The sequence below is a fragment of the Pan paniscus genome, chromosome 16 (assembly GCF_029289425.2).
Source record: "Pan paniscus chromosome 16, NHGRI_mPanPan1-v2.0_pri, whole genome shotgun sequence".
Lineage (NCBI taxonomy): Eukaryota > Metazoa > Chordata > Mammalia > Primates > Hominidae > Pan > Pan paniscus.
The window spans coordinates 68,913,810-68,939,125 of record NC_073265.2 but is presented as its reverse complement, the minus strand read 5'-3'; the positions used below and the strand labels follow the sequence as shown (position 1 = coordinate 68,939,125).

The 25,316-nt window shown below is 40.8% G+C and overlaps 1 long non-coding RNA gene and 1 pseudogene across 1 annotated transcript in view; both read left to right on the top strand.

Moving 5' to 3' along the window:
* Positions 1-25,316, top strand: part of LOC106633847 (uncharacterized) — a 231,038-nt gene that overhangs the window by 12,737 nt on the left and 192,985 nt on the right. The gene's annotated exons all lie outside the window — the stretch shown is intronic.
* LOC100978219 (ribosomal protein uL30-like) lies at positions 15,976-17,688 on the top strand (annotated as a pseudogene).

Genomic DNA, 25,316 nt, shown 5'->3' with positions numbered 1-25,316 from the left:
CTAGTTTATGTATGTATTATACTATACTCTTTATTGCTATTTTGGAGTGCACTTTTAAGTAGAATGAGTAATAAGTAGAATTTAAAAAAAGTTAAATGTAAAACAGCCTTAGGCAGGTCCTTCAGGAGGGATTCCAGAAGAAATCATTGTTATCACAGGAGACGACACAGCTCCATGCATGTTATTGCCCCTGAAGACCTTCCAGTGGGACAAAATATAGAGGTGGGAGACAGTGATATTGATGATCCTGGCCTGGTGTAGGCCTAAACTAACATGTGTTTGTGTCTCAGTTTCTAATAAGAAAAAGTTTAAAAAGTAAAAAAACTTAAAAATATTTTTAAAAATTAAAAAAAGCTTATAGAATAAGAATGTGAAGAAAGAAAATGTTTTGGCTGGGTGGGTGGCTCCCGCCTGTAATCCCAGCACTTTGGGAGGCCAAGGTGGGTGGATGACTTGAGGTCAGGAGTTCGAGACCAGCCTGGCCAACTTGGCAAAACCCCATCTCTACTAAAAATGCAAAATTTAGCTGGGCGTGGTGGCGGGCGCCTGTAATCCCAGCTACTCAGGAGGCTGAGGCAGGAGAATCGCTTGAATCCAGGAGGCAGAGGTTGCAGTGAGATGAGATCATGACACTGTACTCTCCAGCCTGGGTGACAGAGTTGAGACTCTGTCTTAAAAAAAAAAAAAAAAAGGTTTTGTACAGCTGTACAATGTGTGTTTTAAGCTAAGTGTTATTACAAAAGAGTCAAAAAGTTGAAAAAATTAAAAAGTTCATAAAGTAAAAATGTTATAGTGTGCTTAGGTTAATTTATTATTGAAGAAAAAACATATTTTAAAATAAAGCCTAAATGTACTATGTTTATAAATTCTGCAACAGTGTACAGAAATGTCCTAGACCTTCACATTCACTAACGACTCATTGATTGACCCAGAGCAACTGCTAGTCCTGCAAACTCCGCTCATGGGAAGTGCTCTAGAGAAGTGTACTATTTAAAAACCTTTTATACTGTATTTTTACTGTACCTTTTCAATGTTTAGATATACAAAAATTTACCATTATGTTACAATCACCTGCAGTAGTATTCAGTACACTAACATGTAGTACAGGTTTGTAGCCTAGGAGTAATAGGCTTTACCATATAGCCTAGGTGTGAAGTAGGCTATACATCTAGGTTTGTCTAACTACACTCTGTGATGTTCGTACAACAAAATCAACCAACGATGCCTTTCTCAGAACATATCCTTGGCGTTAAGTGATACATGACTGTATTAAACATAAGTAATTTTTATTGGAAATACATTTGTTAATGAGATGATGAGGCATTTTCCTAATTATTTCATATGTCTCTGTATGAATATGACATTTATGCAATGAAGCAGATTTCAACATCTGTATTATCACTACTCTTTTTTTAATAGATGTTAGCACTGAGAAAATATGTTCGCATAAAAAAGTACACAGAAATGGAAATTTGCTATATCACCATCACTTGATTGTTTGACTACCTTTTGAGTTATTTGTCAAAAATTATACACAGATTTATAATCAAGATTATTTTTAATTTTGTTAAGAGCAAAGAGTTGGGAACCGCCTGACTTGTTCATTCATTAGAGCCTGATTCCCTATTTCAATTCCTGGGAGGTATACAAAAAAGGCTTTTACAATACTGTCAATTAACTGTTAATAATCCCTGCTATTCTTTTTCTTAGAGGCACCTTGTTTAATCAGACATATTTTTTAAATTGTTGGAAAAGATCAATGTTATTAATTTCCTTCTACTTTTATATAGTGCTTTTCTGTTATCATGTGCTTTGAATGTATTCTCATCAAAATCCTGGAACTATAGGTTTGGTTTATTAAATATGTGAAAAATAACTTCCATATAATCTACTTGGCAAAGTCAATCCTTACTGTAAAACCAATCAGACAAATAATTCTTATTTTCCCTTAAGATAAAAATCTGACATTGTTTTTTCAATTCAACCAAACACGTTAATAAGCATTTCAAGGACTATTATAAATACTACTGGCAAAAAATTATGGAACCCATCTTGTAGGGTAGATAATAAAATCAGTCAAGTCAAGATTAAAATGATGCAGCACTAATGTGATTTATCCATTTCACAATATTAATAAGAACAAGATCATAAATCCATATGCAGCTCCTCTGTTCTGAATTTGTATGGGGCACTGTTATATGTATGTCAAAGGACTTCTGTAAACTAGATCTGCTAAATATGGATGCGTGCATGTATCAAACATTGTTCTTCTGCTTTGGAGAATAATTAAACAAGAGTCAAATATAAAGATGAGAAATAACTCCATCAATGTTATGAAACAGCATGATCAAACTTTCCTTATATGGTAAGTGAAAGAGAACAATATCCAATTGCTAAAAAATGAATCAGTCTGGAAGTTATGCTATAATTTTCTCTTTGGCTAATAGGAGGTGAAAAATGCTGAACATTTGAATATCTGAGGTTCCTCTGATTTTTGGTGTAATGCCTCCCTTGGATGAAGGTGACGGGGAAGCCCCAGTGCCCCATGTGTGAACAGACTCAGCAGGGGAGAGGGACCCTTGGTACCTGATGGGGGTGGCGCCAGATGCTGTCAACAATATCTGTGAGCAGCTCTGAGTGAGGAGGTTGTGGAGGATGGACCCTGACCTCTAGGGAGAGGTGGGTCCTCCCCTCCAGAAGCTCCTCACCCAATTCATTACATGATTTCCTCCTGCTCCTTGAATATTTAAAATTCTGAATATTTTCTTTCCTTAACAATTGCTTTAATTTTCCTATCTCATCTAACTCTGTTCACTTCAATCTGAACTTTCTGAGTCCTGTTTGGGACTCAGTGGCTGGCCAGCTCCCCACGAACTTGGCCCAAAGCCCAGAACCCATTCTTCCTCCCATCCCTCCATTCCAGACAGGGTTTCATCCTACTTGGCAGGCTGTCTCCCAGAGGACTCAGCATTTTGGAGAACTCTTTGCTCCCAGACACCTATTTCCAGAAGGCACGAGTGTCCCCCACCCCTCCTGGGATCAGTCCAGCCATGTGCTCTGCAGCAGGGCCCTGGGCCACCCCTCCATATTGCCTGCCTGCCTGCAGATTTACTTGACTCTTTGGATGCAAACTCATATCTGCATCCAGCCATTGCTCCTGCGGTGGTGGTTTGACTGAAGGACAGGGAACCCTAATTTTTTAAAGTGTTGTTACATCCGTATCTATACCAGACCTCTCCAAACTCCTGGGTGATTTCTAAGGTGTTAGGCTGCTGCAACCCTGCTAGCAATCTCGGAGGGGATTCCTAGACACCCATGACCCATAGTGAGGTGGGAGGATATTGGTGCCTTCGGCAGACCACGCAGCCCCCAGCCACCATCCCCTAGTGCTGGATGACTTCCCCTCCAGGGCTGTGTTGACTTTTAGACACGAAAGCCACCTGATCATTTATTCTTCCAATGTCATGCTCCATTTGAAGTGGTCCAACTAAGCCTGATTGCTATCCCAGTGACATCTTTTACTCCATGGGGCACACGTCCCATCCCTGGAATAACCTACTTCATCTTTTCTGCTCTTTCCAAAAGGCCATAACCTCAGCATGCAGGGTTTCTCTCTGCAGTGTTCATCTGCAAGGGGCTGTTGGGTCCCTTAGGGGTCACCACTTCCAATGTTCAGGGCTCTAAACAAATTCCACAGTGTCCCATGGTATGGGTTTAGGAGCTTTATTGGGAAGGAGAAATCTGAAATGAGCAAAGAAAGAGAAAGGGGGTTCCCTGTCCCTGCTATTTAGTTCCTGGGGAGGTATAGGGATTGGTGGCTTCCTTCCCTGATAGACAGAGCTGGACTTTACAAGGCCCCAGGTGCTGGCCAGCTTGCAGGCCAGACAACCCCAGTAAACAACTGGCACATCAGAGCCAAATGCCAAGCCCCAAACAACCTGTCCCCCATGGGCAAGGCTGCTTTCTTACGGATGCTCTATAAAATGACCCAGTCCCAGGCACAACTCCTCCCCTGGAAGGTAGACATGGGCTGTCTGACCAGTGAATCCAAGGCCTTGGCCAACAGGAGCCTGGGAGCCTGGCCCCTCTTCCCTTATTGGCTCAGGCCTTGTGAATATTCTCCTCTCCACAAAAGCTTATTCCTTAATCTGTACCAAGTAACACGGTGGAGTTCATGGAAAGCATGGCGGCTGGCAGGTGGAGTTGTAGCCACCTTGCCAGGCGATTGCCTATGTTTAAATATGTGAAAGAGGCAGATTGTAAAATTCCCTCTCTCTGCCGGCATTGTCTGTTTTGCTCTAACAAGATTCTCCCTTAAGAGCAATGTGTTCTTTGACAATAGCCTGGGGACAGGAGAGGCAAAGTCTTTAAACAAAAATTGTTATTACTCCCACTACTGCTCTCTACTCTTACCTAATTCAAAACATCCCAAGGAGGCTGCATGCCTAACACTCCTGCACCCCAACAAGAAAATAAGTAAGCAGGAAAGCCGGAAGCCCCAAGGATCTGATGCTGCAGTGACTCACTGAGGGGCTTTCCCCTGCTGGGTGCTCTGGAGGCTTTTAAACCTTCGACAATGCCTCGTAGTGAGAATGAGGATGGGCGTGCTTTTACTTTTCTTTTGTCAAGTGGACAAAGGGTTGGTGAGCAAGGGGGTCATTCTCTGGCAGATCAGCTTTAGTACAGATTACACAGAGGCTGAGTGCTTGGGCGATGATTCCTTTTAGCCCATCCATGTCCAGGTATCCCTTAGAAAGTCTCCAACAACCCCTAGAGATGTGCCTTCCCTAGTTTAAGGACCACTGACTGGTCTAGGAATCTAGGATTCCGAGGTGTCAGGCTTAGGCTAGAGTGCCCTGGGGCCTGCCTGGAAGCTGATAGCCTCCTTGGAACAGTTGCTGGAGACAGTATCTTTATAGAGAGGCTTTTGTGGGTGATGGAGGTTTTCTTCTTCTGACAGATATGCTCACAGCTGCAGGAGTTAGCCAATACTATTTTTTCTACCTTCCACTGTTACTGTTGCTATTACTGCTCTCCCCCTGTTTATCCTCTAGCTACATGGTCTCCTAGTAGGTCTTCCAACACACCAGGCACACTCAGTCCTCAGGGCCTTTGCACTGGCTGTTCCCTCTGCTGTAATGCTGATCCAGATAGCTGCATGGCCAATTCCCTCATCTGTAATCCTGTTCTCCAGGAGGCCTGCCCTGACTTGTCTATTTCAAGTTGCAACTGCATGTTCCTCTCTACCTCCCCTCTATCCCTCATGCCTTCCCTTATTTCCCCTATGGAACCTATCATCTCCTAAAACATTGATTTATGTATTTACGTTTAATGTTTTTGTCTTCCTCTACCACCTCTCACTCCCTGGAACAGAAATTCTTTGAGGGCAAGGATCAGTCTGCTTTGTTCACTGATGTACACTAAATGCCTAGAAGGGAGCTGGCGCATGGTTGGTGTGCAGTAGACATTTGCTAATGAAGGAATAAATGAACAGACTCATTTGGTGAAAAAAACAAGTTCAACTTTCACAGCTTAGCTGATCCACATGACCTCTCCCTTAAAAAATATGCAATGCACCATAGCATCAAATTACACCTGAGCTCTGAGAAGTGGCCAGCTTTTCCTTTTTCTTCTCTCCTCCTCCTCTGGTCTTCCTCCTCTTCCTCCTCCTCCTTTTACCTCTTCCGCTTCTTCTTCTTTTTTTGTTTATCAGCCAGTATACATGACCCTGACTGACCCCTTTAGTCTCATCTCTGGTCCTTTTTGATGAAGCCCAGAGCCTGCAAACCAGAGGCCAGCGGGACAAAGTTGGCATGCAGCCATGTTTTTTAAGACCTACAAAATATTTACCTTCACAGTGGTTAAAATGAATAAAAATGCATCACCAATCTTTGAAAAAATTGTATATATTTTATATATGTATATATAAATTTTTTGAGACAGGGTCTCATTCTGTCACCCAGACTGGAGTGCAGTGGCATGATCACAGCTCATTGCTCAAACTCCTGGGCTCAAGTAATCCTCCCACTTAATTCTCCCAACTATTTGGGACTACAGGCAAGTGCCAATATGGAATATTTCAAAGATATTTAAACTTCAAAACTATCAAAGATATCAACATCTTCTTTTGTCTTCTGAAAAATCAGATTTGCTAACATTGGGCCACATCCCCAGTAGGCAGAAGTTAAGCACCAGCTGCCCCTTAGACAGGGCACCGTCTCCATCACCTCCTACTGTGTCCCTGCCACTGGCACCAAGATTAGCAGGGTTCTTGCTGAGCTGTGGCTCCTTCCATAGCCGCTTTATGTACTCTGTGATTTGTACCCACCTGGCCTCTATAGAAATTTGAGTTTATAGCCCTTGATTTTAAAGATAATGAAGAGATCTGCAGTTCCCAGAATTTGTCCTGTGATCTCTTTCATTTCCAGGCCTTTGCCAATGCTGGCTTTCAACCTGGAATATTCACCTTCCCCTCTTCACTTTGTCAGCTTCTACTCATTACCTTAGATGGCACTTCCTGTAGGAAGCGTGCTTTGGTTTTCCAATATAGAGTTAAGTGCCCTTCCTTATAACAATGCAGGAAGTTCCCTTCCTCTCATTCTGTTGTGAAGTCTTCTCTGTCACTCTGTATTATAATTTCTTCTCTTCTTCCCTACTAGATTTACAGCATTTTTAAGGTAGGGACATGTCTTGTTCACCTTAAGTCCAGGAGTTGGCAAATTATAGCCCACAGGTGAAACCTAACCTGCAGGCTGTTTGTGTACAGCCCTAATTCTAAGAGCAGTTTCTACATTTTTAGAGCATGGTAAGAACAAAACAGTATGTGAGAGACAGCCTATGTGGCCTACAATGCCTAAAATATTCACTCTCACAATCTTTACAGAAAAAGTTTGTTGATCCCTATTCTAGCCTTCCATCTGGCACAAAGTAAGTATTGAATAAATGTGAAATGAATAAATAGCTGTTGTCTTATACCTGGCATTCCAAGTAATACACATGTACTGGGGATTCTAAATTGAGTGGATAGATAGAGACATTGTATATAGCTTATCAATGTATGGTTACTTAACCTCATCATTTTACCCACTCCGGGGGAACACCCCCCATGCCCTCTGCATTGCATGATGCTGCTCACACATTACATATATGTAATACTATGTTTACGTTATAATAACATATTTATATTATGACATTAATTATACATTATGTAATATATATCATTTAAATAATATAAATAATATACTCACGTAATATATTTACATAATAATAATTAATTATTATTATTTTCTATTTCATAAACACTCAAATCTTCCAAGTTTGTTCTAGCCACAGCACCTTTGCATTTTCCATTCCCTCTGCATGGAGTGTTCTTCCCCCAGACTCCTGCACAGCTGGCTTCTCTTCAACACTCATATCCCAGCTCAAATATCACATCTTCAGAGACGCTTCCTTCTCTTTATCTCATTACTCTGTTTTATCTTCTTCATAGCACAGTTCACCATCTGAAGTGATCTTATTTCTTTGTCTACTTATAGTCTGTCTTCACAAATGATGTAAACTTTATGAAGGCAGGCACATGGTCTGTTTTGCTTACTTTCTGTATCCTCACCATTTAGAACTGTGCCTGGCATATGACAGGTTTACAAACACATATTTTAAATAAATGCAATTAGATAGAAACTAAGTGCATGATATTCACATCAGCTTCTTTCTTGCACAGCTATTCAATTCAAGGACTAAATCTGAGAGTTGAACCTCTGATTCAAGAAAAGTAAATACTTTACATGATTAAAGTCAGTTATGCTACAATTGGGCTGATTGAGGTGTGAGATGTCACTGGGAAAAACAAGCTTCTTTGAGAAGCCTGCGGGTGCAGGGACAAGGCCATGTCCCATTTGGCAGGAAATCCTGGGAGCCCATGCTACAGAAAAGCAGGAATGAAGCTCTGCAGGAAAGCTCTGAATTAATGAGCATCACTGGCTGGCAGGCTTTCGGTTCACTCTCAACACAAATATCAAACCCACCAGCGGATAAACGGCTTTAAATTAAAGGAAAAGGGCTGGTCATGTTTGCTTGCCAGCTAGTGCATGAAACATTTTCAGGGCCCTTAAAGGCATCAGGAACTATTTGTTTATTGATGTAGCTCCCTGTAGGGCTGACTCCGACTTAAATTCTGGATCTCTTTGTTAAAGTATGAAAATGATTTTGCATAATCAAAACCTCTATCTTTCTCATTGTTCTCCAGAAACACATCTCTGAGAAAAACATTTTTTTAACAGAAAATCTGTAAAGATGGGTAAGAATATACAAAATCTGATTTCAATAAATAAATAGTTATGGTGAATTGATAGCTCCTTAACTGCCTTTTGAATATTTAGTGCCAAAGAGAGTATGTTTTGTTCAGGAAAACACTCCATCACTTGATTTCCCTTTCAGCGGATTTTGTGTCATTAATGCCTCTATTTGTCTCATTCCATCCTTAATAAATCAGTAACTGTTCTCTTGAACACTTAGCTAGAGGTTGCCTACTCAGGGTGGAACCCCACAGCAGAAATAAACATTAACTTTTCTGGATATAGTCATGGGATTTGATATAATGACGCAGCACCCTCAGACACAGAGATGTACAGAAGCATTTTGTGAGTGAAAATTAAACAAGAGTTCATAGGTAGCTGTAGGCAGATCTTTTATGCAGGACAGACACTTAACTGGCATCCAGCCCTTTCAGAACTGGATGAAGTGTGGGAGGGAATGTCTATGAACAGCTAAGATCAGTGTTACCAAGACCAAGCCTGAGGGACATGGCCTGAAACCAACCATAGGAGAAGCCTCCATCAGAACTGGTCTGTTTCCTCTTGGCTTACAAGAAACATTCATTCCATCAATTTTTATGGCAGTTATTATATTCCAAGCACTAGACCAGGCTCTGGGATAGAGAGATGAATCAGATGTGGTCTCTGTACTCTGGGGGCTTACTAAGGGGACAAGTGTGGGAAGTACTGTGCTGAGCTGCCCGTGATGGGCACAAGAACTGAGGTCCAGTTCCTGGCTTCTTTGGTTTCTTTCTTCCTTCAAGAAGGACATTGATTTCCTGGCCTTTCTGACTTGCATTTCAGACCTCCTGAAAGCCACTCCTTCATTCCTGTACTCAATAGGGGAGGAGGCTAAACCCACGGACACAGAGATGAGTGGGTGGTTACTGCCCTATGGGAACGGCAGCCTAGTGGTGAAAAGAGGCAACCCGGCAAATAATTACAATACAAAATCAGCCCTAATACAAGTTTCTGCTGTGCTGTGTCTGTAACTCTTGAGGTGCCTCAAAAATCCATATTTGTAGGCCTCATCCACAGGCTATGATTCAGTAGGTTGAGAAGAAGTTGAGAAATGTGTGTTGTTAACAGTGTATCCTAGTGATTCCAGCATATGGTCAGGTCTAGGAAGGGGACGGTAGACAAGTGGTGCTAGCAGAGGGGCTGCATAGTTGAGAGCTATTGGTCCTCTAAGACTTCAGGGGCATTAGGTTTATACCAGGTATAGTTTGGATGAAGGAAGACTATTTCAGGGATATAGGATCACATGGTACAACTCATGGGGTGATGAATGTCTGGGGCCTTGAGGGAACTGGGAAAGGCAAGCGTGAAAAAAGGAGTGACAAAAGCTGAAGTTGGGCAGGAGAGAAGGGGGCTGACTAAGAAGGATATTTAGCAAAGAGTTAAGCTTGGCATGGATTCTATAGGGAAGACAGTGGCATGGTCCCAGCAGAGTTCAGGAACACAGTGCTGGTGGCAAGATGGCAAGGATCTAGAGTAGCAGGACTAGAGGCAGAGGAACTGTCTTAGTTATCAATTGCTGTATAATAAATTACTCCAAAATGTAGTGGCTTTATACAATAACATTTTATTTGCTTCTCACTTGCTGTGGGTCAGGGATCCAGGCAGAGCAGGACTGGGAAGTTCTGCTCTTCATGGTTTGGCTGTGGCTCAGCTGGTGGTTGGGCTGGGCTGGACTGGAAGGTCTGAGGAAGCCCCATCCTTCTGCCTGGCACCCCAGTGCTCCTCTGCATGGCCTCTCTCTCTCTCTAGTGGGAAGAGAGTTGCTTAGGATTCTTCATGGAATGGTGGTTTAGGGGCAGTTGAACTTCTTATACAGGGCCTGACTTCCAGGAGGGAGCATTCCAAGTGGCAAAGGCAGATCTCTTAAGGTCAACCTTGGAAGTTACTTCCACATTACAACCATGCTGCTTTTATGGGTTGAAATAGGTCACAGGGCCAGCTCAGACTTAAGAAGAAGGGAAATAGACTCCACCTCTTGATGTGGGGGAGGCAAGGTCATATTGCATAAGACATGGGGGATGGAGACATTGGCACAGCTACCTTGGTAAACACCATCTACCGTAGGACTAACTGGAATATTGTGATCTCTTAGACAAGAGATAAAGAGACCTGATGCATGGCAGTGGCAACAGTGATAGAAAGGGATGCCCATGGGAGATGTTTTAGAAGTAGAATTACATAACCTGCTTCCTGACTGGACTTGCGGAAGGGGATGGAAGGGTGAAGATTGATTCCTGAGTTCCTGATTGGCATAAGTGACACTATCCACTGAGAAAAGGAGAGATCTGGGGCAGTTTGATGAGTGTGAGTGTGGCCAAAGCTGAGGTTGGTTTGTGACATGCTGAGTTTGAGACCCCTTTGCATGGAGAAGTTGAATAGGCATTGGAGCTCAGGAGAGAGATGTAGCTTAAAGACGCAACAAGTCCCTGGCATTGAAGCCTTAGGAATGGATAAGTCGACATACCTAGATGCTGTGGTTTGACTACATTCCCTCTCACATTCACGTGTTACTAATGTGACAGTATTAAATGATGAGGGGCTTTAGGAGGTGATTAGCCCATGAGTGTTTCTCCCCCATAAATGAGATTACTAGATGCCCTTGACGAAGGGAGTTAGCTCTCTCTTGCCCTTCTGCTTTCTGCCACGTGAGGATGCAGTAAGAAAGCCTACACCAGATGCCAGCACCTTGATCTTGAACTTCCCAGCCCTTCAGAACTCTGAGAGAATAAATTCCTGTTCTTTGTGAGTTACTCAGTCTCAGGTATTCTGCTATGGAAGCACAAATGAACTAACACATGTGCATCCTCTTATTTTCATTTACAGGTGAGCAATGCAAGGTTTAGAGACTCAGGACATTGCCCAAGGTGAGAGCTGGCAAGTAGTGAGTCAGGATTTGAACCAGCCTGTCTTATTCCACAGCCCATTCTCTTAAGGATTACCTTACCTTGCTCTCAGCAGGCAGTCCCTGAGCCCTTGTGATCTTGCTCTAAGGGGAAGCCAAGGCTCTGAAAACATGAGCTTATGAGAGCAGCTCCAGATGGAACTCTGGTCATAATCACAGGCTGAGCTCCAACCCTTGTCACACCCTGAGCCCTGACCCTGGTCCATACTGAACCCCAATCCTGGTCACACACTGAGCCCTGACCCTGGTAATACAGTGAGCCCTGTGCTGTTATTGCCGCAGGAAACAGACTAAGACAGTAGGTTTTCCTTTTTTATCTTCATCAGCTTTATTAATGTCAAGAGCAGCTTAAACTTTTTGATTGGATATATCTTTTCTAAAGACAAAATGAATGTAAAAACACGTCCCAGTTGGGGGCCGAATGACAGCACAAGCCAAAAACACAAGCCAAAGAAGGAAGATGAGCAAATCTCCTCTTCAAAGTGAATCAGAAGGCATCTGCTTTTGCCCTCCCCCTGCTGTGGCTTTGCGGAAGTGGTTCTTTTGTAATTAATCATCATTTCTATTCCCCCTTCTCCCGTCCCAAAGAGAAAAATCAGAAGTATGAATCAGGTCTCAACTTAGCAGTTGGGAAAAACACTGTAGAAGCTATATTTTAAAATATTTTAAAAATATCTCCTCAGAGGTGGCTTCCAAGGGGAGAAATCCACTTAAAACATATGTAATGGGAACATTTTTCTTTTGAGACTTTTTGCGTATTCATTTTACACAAAAATGTAAAAGTTAAAGTTCCTGTGTGTGATTTTATTTTTGTAAATTTTTATTTATTTTTCTAAGTCTGATTTTAAAGGATCAACTTCTATTCTTAGATTGTAGGAAGACTATGTCCAGAAACTATTCTATGACTAAAACATCTTTACCAATGTAACCATACAAAAAGGAGGAAAATTCTAGAAGTCCCCTAGTCTGAAAACTGCTAAAAGCTTCTGAAGACTGTGTTTTTTCAGGTGATACTTAGTCCATAGAATAGACATAAAAAATGAAACAAAACATAAGACTTGTCTTGTAGTTGAATCTCAGTACTTTAATGCCATACATGTACAAGTGTTTTATGATAAAATGGAAATATTCTATTCTGGGGAAAAGCAAACATTGGTTACCAGATATATTTATTTAATGTCATAAAGTACCAGTCAAGTTTTCGGTAAAGATAGCAGGATGAATCCAGGTCATAGAAACTCCCTATTACCTGATCACATAAATTAAAAATAGAAAATAATAAAAAAGGAAAGCAGGAAGGGATACCATTTAGTGTCCTAACTTTAAAAATGGGGTCCTAAGAAAGAAATCAACCTTACTGGAAAGATTCCTTGTGGGTCTTAACATAGCCTCTACCCCACCTCAAAGCTGCATGGGGGAAGGAAGATGGACTTGTTAACACGTCTTGAGAATTTCCCCTTAAATCCCAAATTTCAGAAGAAATACACTAAGGAGGTAAGTGAGCTACTTGGAGGAAACATAAAGGAAAATCCTCAAGAGAAAAAGCTTCAGTTTCAGTCACTGCAGCATCCTAGGATGGCATCTAATGCAGAGAAAAAATGTAGGAATATTCATTTTTTCAAGGCTTTTTCCTGAACTTAGAGACCTAATAGGGCATTTTTAGTTAAGGTTAACAAACCCAGGACATTTTATATAACCTTTGAAGGGGGAGTTCTGTCTTTCTCCCCCTCTTTCCAAATTCTATGGTTATAGAAATAATAGGACACATTACTCTGAGTCCCCAAACTATAGTTGGAAAGGGAAGATAAGCAAGTATAATATTAAGGTGAACATGGTACCAAAGAAAACTCATCTGTACTAAACTATAGCAAGGAAAAGGTGTGGATGAAAGTGCCCACATAAGCCTGAGCAAAATGAAAAGAAACATCATAGTAATTATTCAAACGTACAGTTTCATCACCTTTAAAATGGAGCAAATAATTGTATCTGCCTGACAGGGTTGTGTTATAATAATTAGAGGATTAATATATGGAAATTGCAGAGAACAGGGTCTGGCACACAAAGAACCATTCAGTAACTATTAACAATAAAAATAATGGTTTTATTAAAATAGTACAGGAAAAGGTAAAATCAATCTAGCACACTAAAGACTGATAAACAGTCTGCAAAAGAGGACAACTTATGGGAAAGATTACCTGAGAGTATTTTACTCTGAAGAGCTTAATAAAACTATGAATTTTATTAAATAAGTGTTTGACAACAGATTTAAAAAGAAAAACAGGATAAGATAAAAAAGAGGAATGCAGAGAAACAAAAACACCCAACTGCATTACGTAATTTATAACTAAATTAGAATTTTCAAGGATTAGAATGGCCATAGCTGAAAATTGAATTGCTAACATAGAAGAAAGGCTCGACTGAATGCAGAGAATAATCAAGAGAGAATAGCAGTTCAAGAAGGACTAATAGATATAAGTGATTAATAAAGATGATCCACCATCATCCAACAAAATAAATTATGTCCAAGAAACTATAGAATAAATGACACAGAAACAAGTGACACCAAAAAATATAGCCAAAGTTGTGATAGAATAAAATTTTCCTTGAAATAAGTAAAAATCTAATATGCATATTGAAAGAACCCACCATGTTTCAGGAAATATTGACAAAATGATATAGAATGCTGATGCAGAACATTAGAATTTACTGAACATACGTTGTTAATTAATTAATTTATTTTTTACCTTTTATTTTAAGTTCAGGGGTACATGTGCAGGTTTGTTACATAGGTAAACTTGTGTCATGGGGGTTTGTTGTACAGATTATTTCATCATCCAGATATTAAGCCTAGTACCCATTAGTTGTTGTTCCTGATCTTCTCCCTCCTCCTACCCTCCACTCTTCAATAGGCCCCAGTGTGTTGTTCCCCTGTATGTGTCCATGTGTTCTCATCATTTAGCTGCCACTTGTAAGTGAGAACATTCAGCATTTGGTTTATGGTTCCTGTGTTAGTTTGCTAAGGATAATGGCCTCCAGCCCCATCCATGTCTTTGCAAAGGGCATGATCCCATTCTTTTTATGGCTGCATAGTATTCCATGGTGTATATGTACTACATTTTCTTATCCAGTCTATCATTGATAGGCATTTAGGTTGATTCCATGTCTTTGCTATTGTGAATAGTGTTGCAGTGAACATTGGCATCCATGTGTCTTTATAATAGAACAATTTATATTCCTTTGTGTATATACCCAGCAATGGGATTGCTGGGTTGAATGGTATTTCTGTCTTTAGGTCTTTGAGGAATCACTACACTGTCCTTCACGATGGCTGAACTAATTTACACTCCCACCAACAGTGTGTGAGCATTCCTTTTTCTCCCTAACCTCGCCAGCATCTGTTATTTTTTGACTTTTTAATAGTAGCCATTCTGACTGGTGTAAGGTGGAATCTCATTGTGGTTTTGATTTGCATTTCTCTAATGATCAGTGATGTTGAGCTTTTTTTCATATGATTTTTGGTGGCATGTATGTCTTATAAACCTTTTCGAAAAGAAGAAAGATCTCTTCAAGTACCTAGGCAGAAAAATCAGGATACCTACAAATGAACAAAACCTTGCTGACCTAATACTTTTTCATAGCAATATTCAATGCCAGAACACAATGGAACAATGTCTAAAGTTCAAGGGAAAAGAGGGTTTGACCCAATGATTTTCTACCAATATAATCATCTCTTGCATATGAAGACCATATGTGGGAAATACTCCAATGAGAATTATAGCACATATGAGCTTTACTTGGGAGAAAACAAGAACATGAATACCTACTGTTCAGCTGTAAAATCAAGGCGGTCATTGATTTCTCCAATTCATAAAAGGAGAGTCCACTATATAAGGACTAGAGGATCATTTAGAGTTGGAAGCCAATGGAGCAATATCTGTAAGGTGTTGAGCAGAAGAAAATATGACATGTGAGTAGTGTATGTAGTCAAGATATCTTTTGAGTATCTGAGCAAAGGTCTTTCTCAGACATAATGTGAGTAAAGCATATGTGAGCAAAACAACCTAACTGACAATGAAATCCAGCCAACCAAGAAATTAAACACCCCTCCCTCCTGAGGAATTAAAAAGCTTAAAAAAGAAAAAGCACTGGTAGTCCTTTTATTGTGGGAGTTATAGAACCAAATCCAAGATTTATGAACCTTGGGAAGTAAAAATTATTAACAAGATCTAAATTTTGTTAGGAGTGAAGAAGGATGAGAATATTAGTTACTAATGCAGCAGTGTGTTAATACCGAACTCTTCCTCTCTGTGTATCTGGAGAGGTTCCTAAGGCTAAGGATAAAACACTAGGTGCCACCTTTCCCCGTGTTTCAAAGTTTGGTGCTGGACTCCATTTGCAGAACTCTTGGAGGGAATGGCCAAAAATATTCTCATAGTAAGAATATAAGAGGCTGGCCATGGTGGCTCACATCTGTAGTCCCAGCACTTTGGGAGGCGGCAGGTGGAACACCTGAGGTCAGGAATTCAAGACCAGCCTGACCAATATGGTGAAACCCCATCTCTACTAAAAATACAAAAATTAGCTGGGCATGGTGGCTCGTACCTGTAGTCCCAGCTACTCGGGAGGCTGAGACAAGAGAATTGCTTGAACCCAGGAGGCAGAAGTTGCAGTGAGCTGAGATTGCGCCAGTGCACTCCAGCCTGGGCAACAGAGCGAGACTCCATCTCAAAAAGCAGTAGCTGCAGCACTAGAAAGATGGTGGAGCAAGAGCAAAGAAAAATCTCTTTGGTTCCAGAAAATCTCCTGAAAAAGGGGAAGGTTTATCAAGCTCTCAAAGCCACCCAGGCAAAGGAGGCACTTTTGGCAAAGAAGGAGCAGAGGAAAGGAAAAGGATTCAGGTTTAAGCGACTGGAATCATTCCTACATGATTTCTGGCAGCAGAAACATGACAAGGTGTGTCTCAGATGACTAGAAGTGAAATCTCATGCCTTGGAATTGCCCGATAAACATTCCTTGGCTTTGTTGTACACATGGAAAGGATTGATGGCATGAGTTTACTGGTGCAGAGAACCATTGCAAGACTTTGCCTAAAGAAAATTTTTAGTGGTGTCTTTGTAAAAGTCACTCCCCAGAACCTAAAAATGCTGCGTGTGGTGGAACCTTATGTGACCTGGGGATTTCCCAATCTGATGTCTGTCCTGGAACTCATTTTGAAACATGGACAAGCCAAGGTCAAGAATAAGACCCTCCCTCTGACAGCCAACACAGTTATTGAGGAGCATCTGGGGAAGTTTGGTGTCATTTGCTTGGAAGATCTCATTCATGAAATTGCCTTCCCAGGGAAGCATTTCTAGGAGATCTCATGGTTCTTGTGCCCTCTCAGTGGCCCGTCATGGTACCAAAAATAGAGTGGGCTTCCTCAAGGAGATGGGCACACCTGGCTATTGGGGTGAACGCATCAATCAGCTCATCTGCCTGTTTAACTAGACCCAGGTGCCAAACTGCAGTCAATTTTTATCAGTGAAGTGGAAGCACGTGTTTCTGGTTTTTTTTTTTTTTTTGGAATTTTTATTGAGTATCTTCAGAGAAGATTATTTCCTGCTTTATCTTCAAAAACTGGAAAGGAAGGGTCAAAGAAAAGATAGTAGTTTATGTTCATGGCAAGCGCCTCTCATCACAATCCAGTTCCAAGGAAAAATTCCAGTATTTTCTACATTGGCTGCCATCTTGTCTGAAATCAGCACATTCCATGGAAGAAGGAGTCCTGCTTTGGTGCATCTTCTATCCTAGGGTTTAATGTTGGTAAATGAGTAACTCTAGCATTTGTACAAGGCTCCCTAAGACTCCTGCAGTGGTTGACCAAGCCCAGGGACATAATTGAATCTGGAGATTCCTGGGGCCTTGTTTTGAAAAAGATTTGAAATACACATAGGAAGAAAGGACCAAAAATAAATGTTCACTTGTCTCTGCAAAAAAAAGCAAACAAAAACAAAGACAAAAAGAACAATGAGTATAAGAATATTAAGGGATTATATTTTGATCCCTTAGTCCATCACTCTCCTGGAGTGTTTGAAAGAGTGAACACTCAAGGAGAAAGAAAAAAATATCTCTGGAGAATGAGAGGGATGATGCTTTGAGATTACTTCAGGCTTGGTGTGAAGGTCTTCACCTTTAGAACTTGATATGTGTTCTGAGGGTTGAAGGGACAAAATGGACTAGTAGTAGACTCAGGAATATGAGATCTAAAGGCAGGAGGTTGCAGCAAGCTTTCGACCACAGGAAGCAGAACAAAGAGGAAGATAATTGCTTTGGGGGTAGGTGCCACTTCCACCACTGGCAGGGGCAAGCTTTCAGGAATGTTTCCCATACAGCAGATGTGGGCATTGGGAAAACCAGCATGGAATGTAGACTTCGCCCAAGGGACTTTGTCCACAAGATCCATTGGGAGGGCAGTGGGGGCTCTAACAGGAATGTATACAAGACCTGTCTCTGGATGCAAGGTTTCAGGAGTTGGAGTCATATGTGGCCAGGCCAGAGGAAAGGCATCACCCACATCATAAAAATTTCCATTGGAATTTCCCAGTTTCCCAAACTGCAAAAAACCCCTAAAAGAGTCTCCAGATGTCACAAAGGTACCAGCAAAGTAAGATCTTTCCCTAAATTCCCTTTCCTCCTGTGCTCAGCTGTGAACAGGTCATCTGGGAAGATGAGTGAGCAGGGGAGAAGGGTAGAAGAACAGTGCTAGGAAGGAGAGAAGAAATCCCCCATTAACATGATACCCCAATGTTATAGGACCTAGCAAAGGGGTAGGTGTCCTTGATTTTTCATTGCTGCTAGCTGACCGTCGCTTTTTCTTTTTCCCTAAACCTTCCAGCTTCCTTAGCAAATGTCATCAGTTACACTACCTATTTACCCTTTTTGTAGCACTTATGCCGAATCTTTGTGGCTATTCTCTTTTGATCATTTATTCATTGAAAGTTAGCAATTGGTTTACTGCCTATCTCTATAATCATCATGGGTGACTTCAACATCCATGTAGATTGCTCATCCAAAAGTCTGACCTCTCAGCTTCCTGATTCCCCTTTTTCTTTGTCTTTTCCTCTGTCACAGTTCAGCCACCAATTATTAGTAATGGCACCACCTTCAAAACCTTGACTCAAGTTTCCCATTCTATGATCTTTCTGCCACACTTCTTCTAGTTTAAATTCTACCAATTATTTGACCTATGAAGACCTCCCAGTCATCAGTTAAGTCCACTACATTTCTTTACTTTCATTTTTATCTATGAATTCCACGGTTTATCATTATAACCACTCATTTGCTTAACCACTTAACTCTCTCACCCCTGTCTCCCTCTGTCATACTTGCCTAATTTGGCTAAAGGCAGTATTCTGTTTACTTTTCACCTGTTTAAATATGACTAGAAAAAACCATAACCATACTCAATAGTCTTGCTTTAATTTAGGACCATGTAACTCAGCAAGCCTTATCCATTTTTCTGGTCAGTTCCTTTGTCCATTCTCCTGAATAACCACTTCAACCTTCTTCCCAACCTCCCACCTCACCCTCATCCCCTTTTCAGTCTAAGCTAATGATCTAGCTTTTTTTTTAAAAAAAAATAAGAAAACAGAAGTAATCAGAATATAACCTCCGTATTTTCCATAACTAGGGCTGCATACCTACCTATATCTACAGTACTTACGTCCTTTGTCTTCCCTTCTCTTATAAACTCTCTCTGCTTCTGCCCAAGGCCAAGTTTCGTTCTTGTGCCCTGGATTCCAATCCCTCTGTCCTACTCATACTTTGCTTTGTTAATGATCATTTCTCTCCTTCAAGAACAATTTTCCCTTCAACTGAATCATTTCTGTCACCAATTAAACATACCCCAATATCTCCCATATAAAAAATAACTATCCCTGGAATCCACATGCCCCTCCAATTATAACCTTATTTATCTTCTCTAAAGGCAAAACCATCTTTAAAGTGTTTTCTATACTTACCTTCTTCATGTCCCATGTTCTTGAAACAGATCTAATTACCACCACTCAACTGAAACTTTTGTCAAGGTCACCAATGACTTCCATGTTAAGTCTAATGGTCAATTCCAAATGCTCATCTTGGTAGATCCTTCAGCTTATTTAATGCGTTAGGTTACTCCCTCTTTCTTGAAATACTTTCTTATTTGGTTTCTGAGACTCTGTACTCTTCTGCCTTTCCTCCTACCCCACTGCCAGCTCTGTCACTGTCTTCTTATTCTTAGTTCAATCCTTCTTTTATTCACTACCTCTAAATGTTGGAGTGTCCCAAGGTGCAACTCTTAGATCATTTTCTTCTGCCTGCATTTGCTTCCTAGGCAATCTCATCTAGCTTCATGGCATCAAAAGCCCTAATACACTTATGATTTCCAAATTTACCCAGCCCATTTCCCAATTCTGACCTCCAAATTTGGAAATACAACTGGCTTCTCTATTCTCCCAGCTCAACTGTCTCATAGATACCTCAAACATAGCATGTTCAAAGCAATTCTTTATTTACTTCTTCTCACAAATCTGATCACACCTCTCCCGTTCATTCTCCCCCATTCCCATATAGGGCACTTTGCTTAGGCCCAAAGCCAAGGCATCTTTCTCAACTTCCCTCTTTCTTTCACAACCTGTTATGGATTGAATATTGCCCCCTAACCCCCCACAACAAACACCAAAACAAAACAAAACAAAAACAAGATACTTTGAAATCCTAGCAACCAGTACCTCACAATGTGACCTTATTTGGAAATGGTGTGATTAGTCAAGATGAGGCCATACTGGAATAGCATGGGCCCCTGGCCCAATATGATGTGTGTCCTTGTAAGAAGATGGCCATGTAAAGACAGAGATGTACAGGAAATGCCCTGTGTGACAGTGAAGGCAAAGATTGAATTTACAGCAGCTGCCCACTAAGGAATGACAAAGACTGACAGCAAACCACCAGAAGCTAGGAAGAGGCAAGGAACTATTGCCCTGCAGGTTTCAGAGGGAGCATCACCTTGCTGACACCTTGTTTTCAGATGTCTAACCTCCAGAACTGTGAGACAATACATTTCCATTGTCTTAAGCCACTCAGCTTGTTTTACTTGGGTACAGAAGCCCTAGGAAGCGAATCTATGTCCCATATTCCACTCACTAGCAAGTCTTCTTGGCTCTGGCTTTGGAAAGATAGCAATAACTTGTCAATTTATCTCTCTGCTTCTGTTCTTGCCCTGGCCCACCAGAGCTATTTTCTATGGCTCAGTTCAAGCAATCTTTTCAAAATGTAAACCAGGTCATGCCATTTCCTTGCTCAAGACCTTCGAATGGCTTCTCATTACAAACAGAATAAACCTTAAATGTCTTACCCAGGCTTATCGGGCTCTGCACATCCTGGCCTCCAGCCTCCTCTCATCTCCTATCCCTTGCTCACTCAAGTCTCAGCACATTGACCTTCTTGCTGTTGCTGTGACATGCTGAGCTGGTCCAGCTGATATGGTTTAGATATTTGTCCTCCTAAAATCTCATGTTGAAACTTGATCCTCAATCTTGGAGGTGGGGCCTGGTGGGAGGTGTTTGGGTCATGGCGGTGGATCCCTCATGAATGGCTTGTTGCAGTCCTCACGGTAATAAGTGAGTTCTCATGCAGTTAGTTCCTCCAGAACTGATTGTTGAAAAGAACCTGGCACCTCCTCTCTCTTGCTTCCACTCTCATCATGTGATCTGCACACACCAGTTCCCCTTCGCCTTCTGCCACGAGTGGAAACTTCCTGAGGCCCTCACCAGAAGCAGATGCTGGCGTCATACTTCTTGTACAGGTTGCAGAACCCTGAACCAAACAAATCTCTTTTCTTTGTAAATAGCACTGCCTCAATTATTCCTTTATAACAACACAAAAATGGACTGACACCAGCCTTAGGGCATCTGCATTTGCAATTCTCTCTGTCTAGGATGCTCTTTCCCCACATGTATTCATGCCTTAGTTCTCCTTCTCATTAAGGCTGCTTCTCTTATCCCCAGAGAAGCTCTGTATGCCTACCTGATCTTAATTGGCCCTTCTAACACTTTTCTCTGCTTTATTTCTCTTCCTAGCACATGTCCCCATCTGAAATTTTCATATTTATTGATTGCACTATTAAATTGCCAGTGCCTTTGCAGAGTCATGCATGTGGTGGATAGCAAATGAATGAATGAATTCCAGCATTTGTCCAAAATTCAAATATAAAGTTAAAAAAATGACTTCCACCTCTTTCATTTTTAATTAAAGTTTTCCTGGTTTTGACAGAACTTTTACAAATGAATATCTCTGTGGTGAAGAAACATTTATCTGAAGTTTAGCAATCTCTTCAGTTTCTTGGCAATTCTTCTTTCTTCTGTTAAATACAATTAATATTAAATTAAAAATCTTTTATTTAAATAACATGAGAAACATAGTCCCAGTTGCTGTATAAATGCAGAGAGCAATGTCTGCAATGATAGTCCCCCAGTAGGGATGATGATTTACAGGGAGGGGGTTGGATTTGGAGGAGATTTTTGTTTGTTTTCTTTTTTGTACTCTTAGGTATCAGTTGAATGTTTATAGCTAGTGTATGTCTTTCATATAAAATATACTCCCATTATTCTTTTTAAAAACCTCTCAAATAAGGTTTTAATGACAGAATATTGCAAAATTAAAATATAAAAAAACCAAGGTTTATGTTTGACACAAGCTGATGTCTTAAGAGAAAACTTGAGTTATGCCTTAATTTCAAAGGATGTAGGAGAATCAGAAATTACTTTTTATTCATTCAGACTGATATTTCACAGCAAAGCAAACTAAGGTAGTTTGGCAATTTGGTGCATAGGACTATAACATTAAGAAGTAGAAAAAAGTATCCTAGAACTCTGTGAATTCAAACCTCATGTATTTCCAAAGACATTTTAAATCTGCCTTTTAGAATTTTGCTTCCAGAGATGGACCAGATTTGGCTTTCTCTCAAACATAGTCTCCTTGGAGAGAGATCATCTGAAGGACACAAGTTAAGGGAAAGGAAAGGAAACTTGTTAACGGAAAGGAAAGAAAAGTGACTGTCTCTGCTTGGTGGTTGCTTGGGAAGCTTCAGCAGGAGCTGGGTATTGAAAAATGGGAAGAGGAGAAGGAAAGGAAGAGAATCCCAGAAGTAACTGGGGATGAAGGAATGAGTTATACAAGCTAATGGTCTATCCCAGGAATGCCACACAGTCTCTGTGTGGCTGGACAATGTGGGAAATGGGAGAAAGCAGAAGGAGAGGAAGCTGGAAAGGTAGAGGGGCCAAGCTAGGAGGGGCCCTGAATGCCAAACCAAAGAGTTTACGTTTGATTCTGGAGGCCAGGAGCACACTCCAGAGAGAGAAGTAAGAGCACATAGATGTAAGATCCCAAACACAGATGTAAGAGCTGTGTTTCTGATCTGTATTTTTGAAAGATGACTCTGGTGACTGCATGGAGGAGGGATAAGGCCAGGGTGAGACCAGATGCAAGGCAAACTTGTTCAGAGGCTGTCGTGATGATGGAGGGAAGAGAGAATGAGGACCAGAGAGAAAGACATAGAAGGCATACCGATCAAGATTGTAAAGTTGAAATGATTGGGTTTGATGACTGATTTGATATGGCAGGAACTGGGGGGAGATTGGAGACGAAGGAATCAAAAGATGGCTCTCAGATTTACTTGAATAGCAGGTCATTGGGGCTGACCTAAGAATTTTATAAAATGAACCAAGTTACCATATTGAGAATGAGTTTCTGGTTTATAAAATCTGTATATGTTCTTGTTCATGAAAAGTTTCACCGTTTGGTGACTTACTATTTCTAACCTGTAGACGTGATGCCAGGCCTGGGATCATGCCCTAGCTGGATAATATGGTCTTGTACCAGGTGCCACTCCACAGCCCCAATGAGGAGAGATGCTTTAGGAAACATCCACAGAACATCAGGGCAGGTATGACAATCTTTCTGAACATTTCAAAGAAACTTGCAATGTACAGGTTTCCTTGGCAAACTTTTCTAGTGACACCATTGAGATTCAGCTAAGCCACTAGGTACTCATAAGGTTTTTTAAGCCACATTGTGAAATGTGAGTTGTCAGTCTCTATTCCCCAGGAAGAAACAGTTATCAGTAAAAATAGATGTGGTGGTTGCAACATTTAGATGAAATATTGATGACTTCTAAAAGGCCAGCTGGTAATCACTATTCCTTTTGATTCTGGAACCAATGATTGCGGTGATTCAGCTCTGCTATAATTTCTTAGGGAACGTGGCATGGGGGAGTGTGTGTTCCATGTCGAAACTTTAAGAACTTCTCAGCTCCTGGAGTCCCTAAGTCTTCAGAGCATGCTTCCAAGATGAGAAATCAACCAAGGCTCTGCACCAAAATTTACCATGCTTAAGTCTCATCTTCTCAGTCCTTATCTGTTTTTAGCAAAATGTCAAAATGCCTATCAATGAAGCACATGCTTGAGGTTTATCTAGATAGATATTGGTCTTCCTGACTCACTTGATTTCCAAGGACCCCATGTGCTTTAGATGGTCAGTCCTGGCTGCCTCTGGTCTTTGCTCCCTTGATTTCCTTCATTTGATATGTTGCCTTTGCCCTCTCACTGCTTATTTAGATCCTTTCTATGCTCAAACCAAGCTCATAAACTCCATATTTTTGTGAAAACTTTTCCACTTGAAATTTATTGATTTATTCTTTGTGTTTGTTAGAATTTTGTGTATATGCTCAAGAGAGCATTTGCTAATTTGCCCTGTGATCAAGAATTACCCTTACTGGACTTTAAGTGTTTGAAGGAGGGACTGTGGGTTGACCTATATTTATGAATTTCTGCCCTCCCCCAGCCCCTCTCCCTCCAAGGCCCAACACAGTGTCTTCAGAAGCAGCAGCCATTTTATTGAGGATTTTGGTATGATTTTAGATGCACTCATGTAATCTTCAAAACAACTCAAGAAAATAGACGCTATTTTTATCTCCATTTTCCATGTTCTTTGACCTAGCAATTCTATTTATAAGAATTTATCCTATAAATATATTTGCACATACGAAACTGGCCCATGTAAAAGGGTATACAAGGTTGGTCAGTTCAGCACTGATTATAACAATGAGTGGAAACTTAACTAGAGGATTGGCTAAACAAACTATAATGAATCTATGAAATAAAAGGTGATTGGTCTGGAAAGGTCTCCAAGACACATTTTTATGTGAAAAAAAGCAACCAAGTTGTACAGATGGTATGTATAATATATTCCTATTTATATAAAATATTTGTGCATGTATTTGCAAATCTGTGCATAGATTATCTTTGGAAGGATATACACTATAACAAGTAGACAACACTTGTTATCTCTGGGGAGAGTTACTGAGTCAGGTTACCTTGGTCATCACCCTGGTGATCTGACAGGACCCTACACTCCCATCTTGGGGTCATCCATCCCCAGTGTATCTCAGCCACTTAAACTGGAACCACATTACCACTAATGGTGGCTTTAAGTGCTTAATTTTTAAATCTAGTGGAGGCTGAGCTAGAAAAATAAGTGTAAAAGAATCCTTCTGTAATTTAGCAAGATGCTAGAATTCTTTCTTTTTAATTAAAAACCAAAACACCGAGACCATGCAGCAGCACGTTAATCACAAGAGCAGTGGTATTGTTCTGCATTAATGGAAATTTCTGAAGGCAATCATATGAAAATGTTCAATTATGATCTACAAAGGCCATGAACCTCTCGGATGTCTGTGGAGACTGAAAGGAGACTCTTTGTGCACCCACTGGGACTCTTCCTTCCTGCCGCCATGTTTCCTCATTTCCCTTCAGGGTGATGTCCATGAAGTTTTCCTCTAAAGGCACTCCAGCTGAGCTGTCAACTTCCTGGGCTTTAATGCATAGTGATTGCTGCTATTTTTGTTATTTTCCATCTCTCTGATGCTGCTCCATTGTCCCTCCTGTGGTTGCCCTTTTCTGTTCTTTAGTATTTTAATTAATGTTGTTTAATTATACTTGGCCCCCTGAGGATTTTTGAGGGGTGAATTCAATGGGAAAGACTGAATGAATAAATTCTCCAGTCTT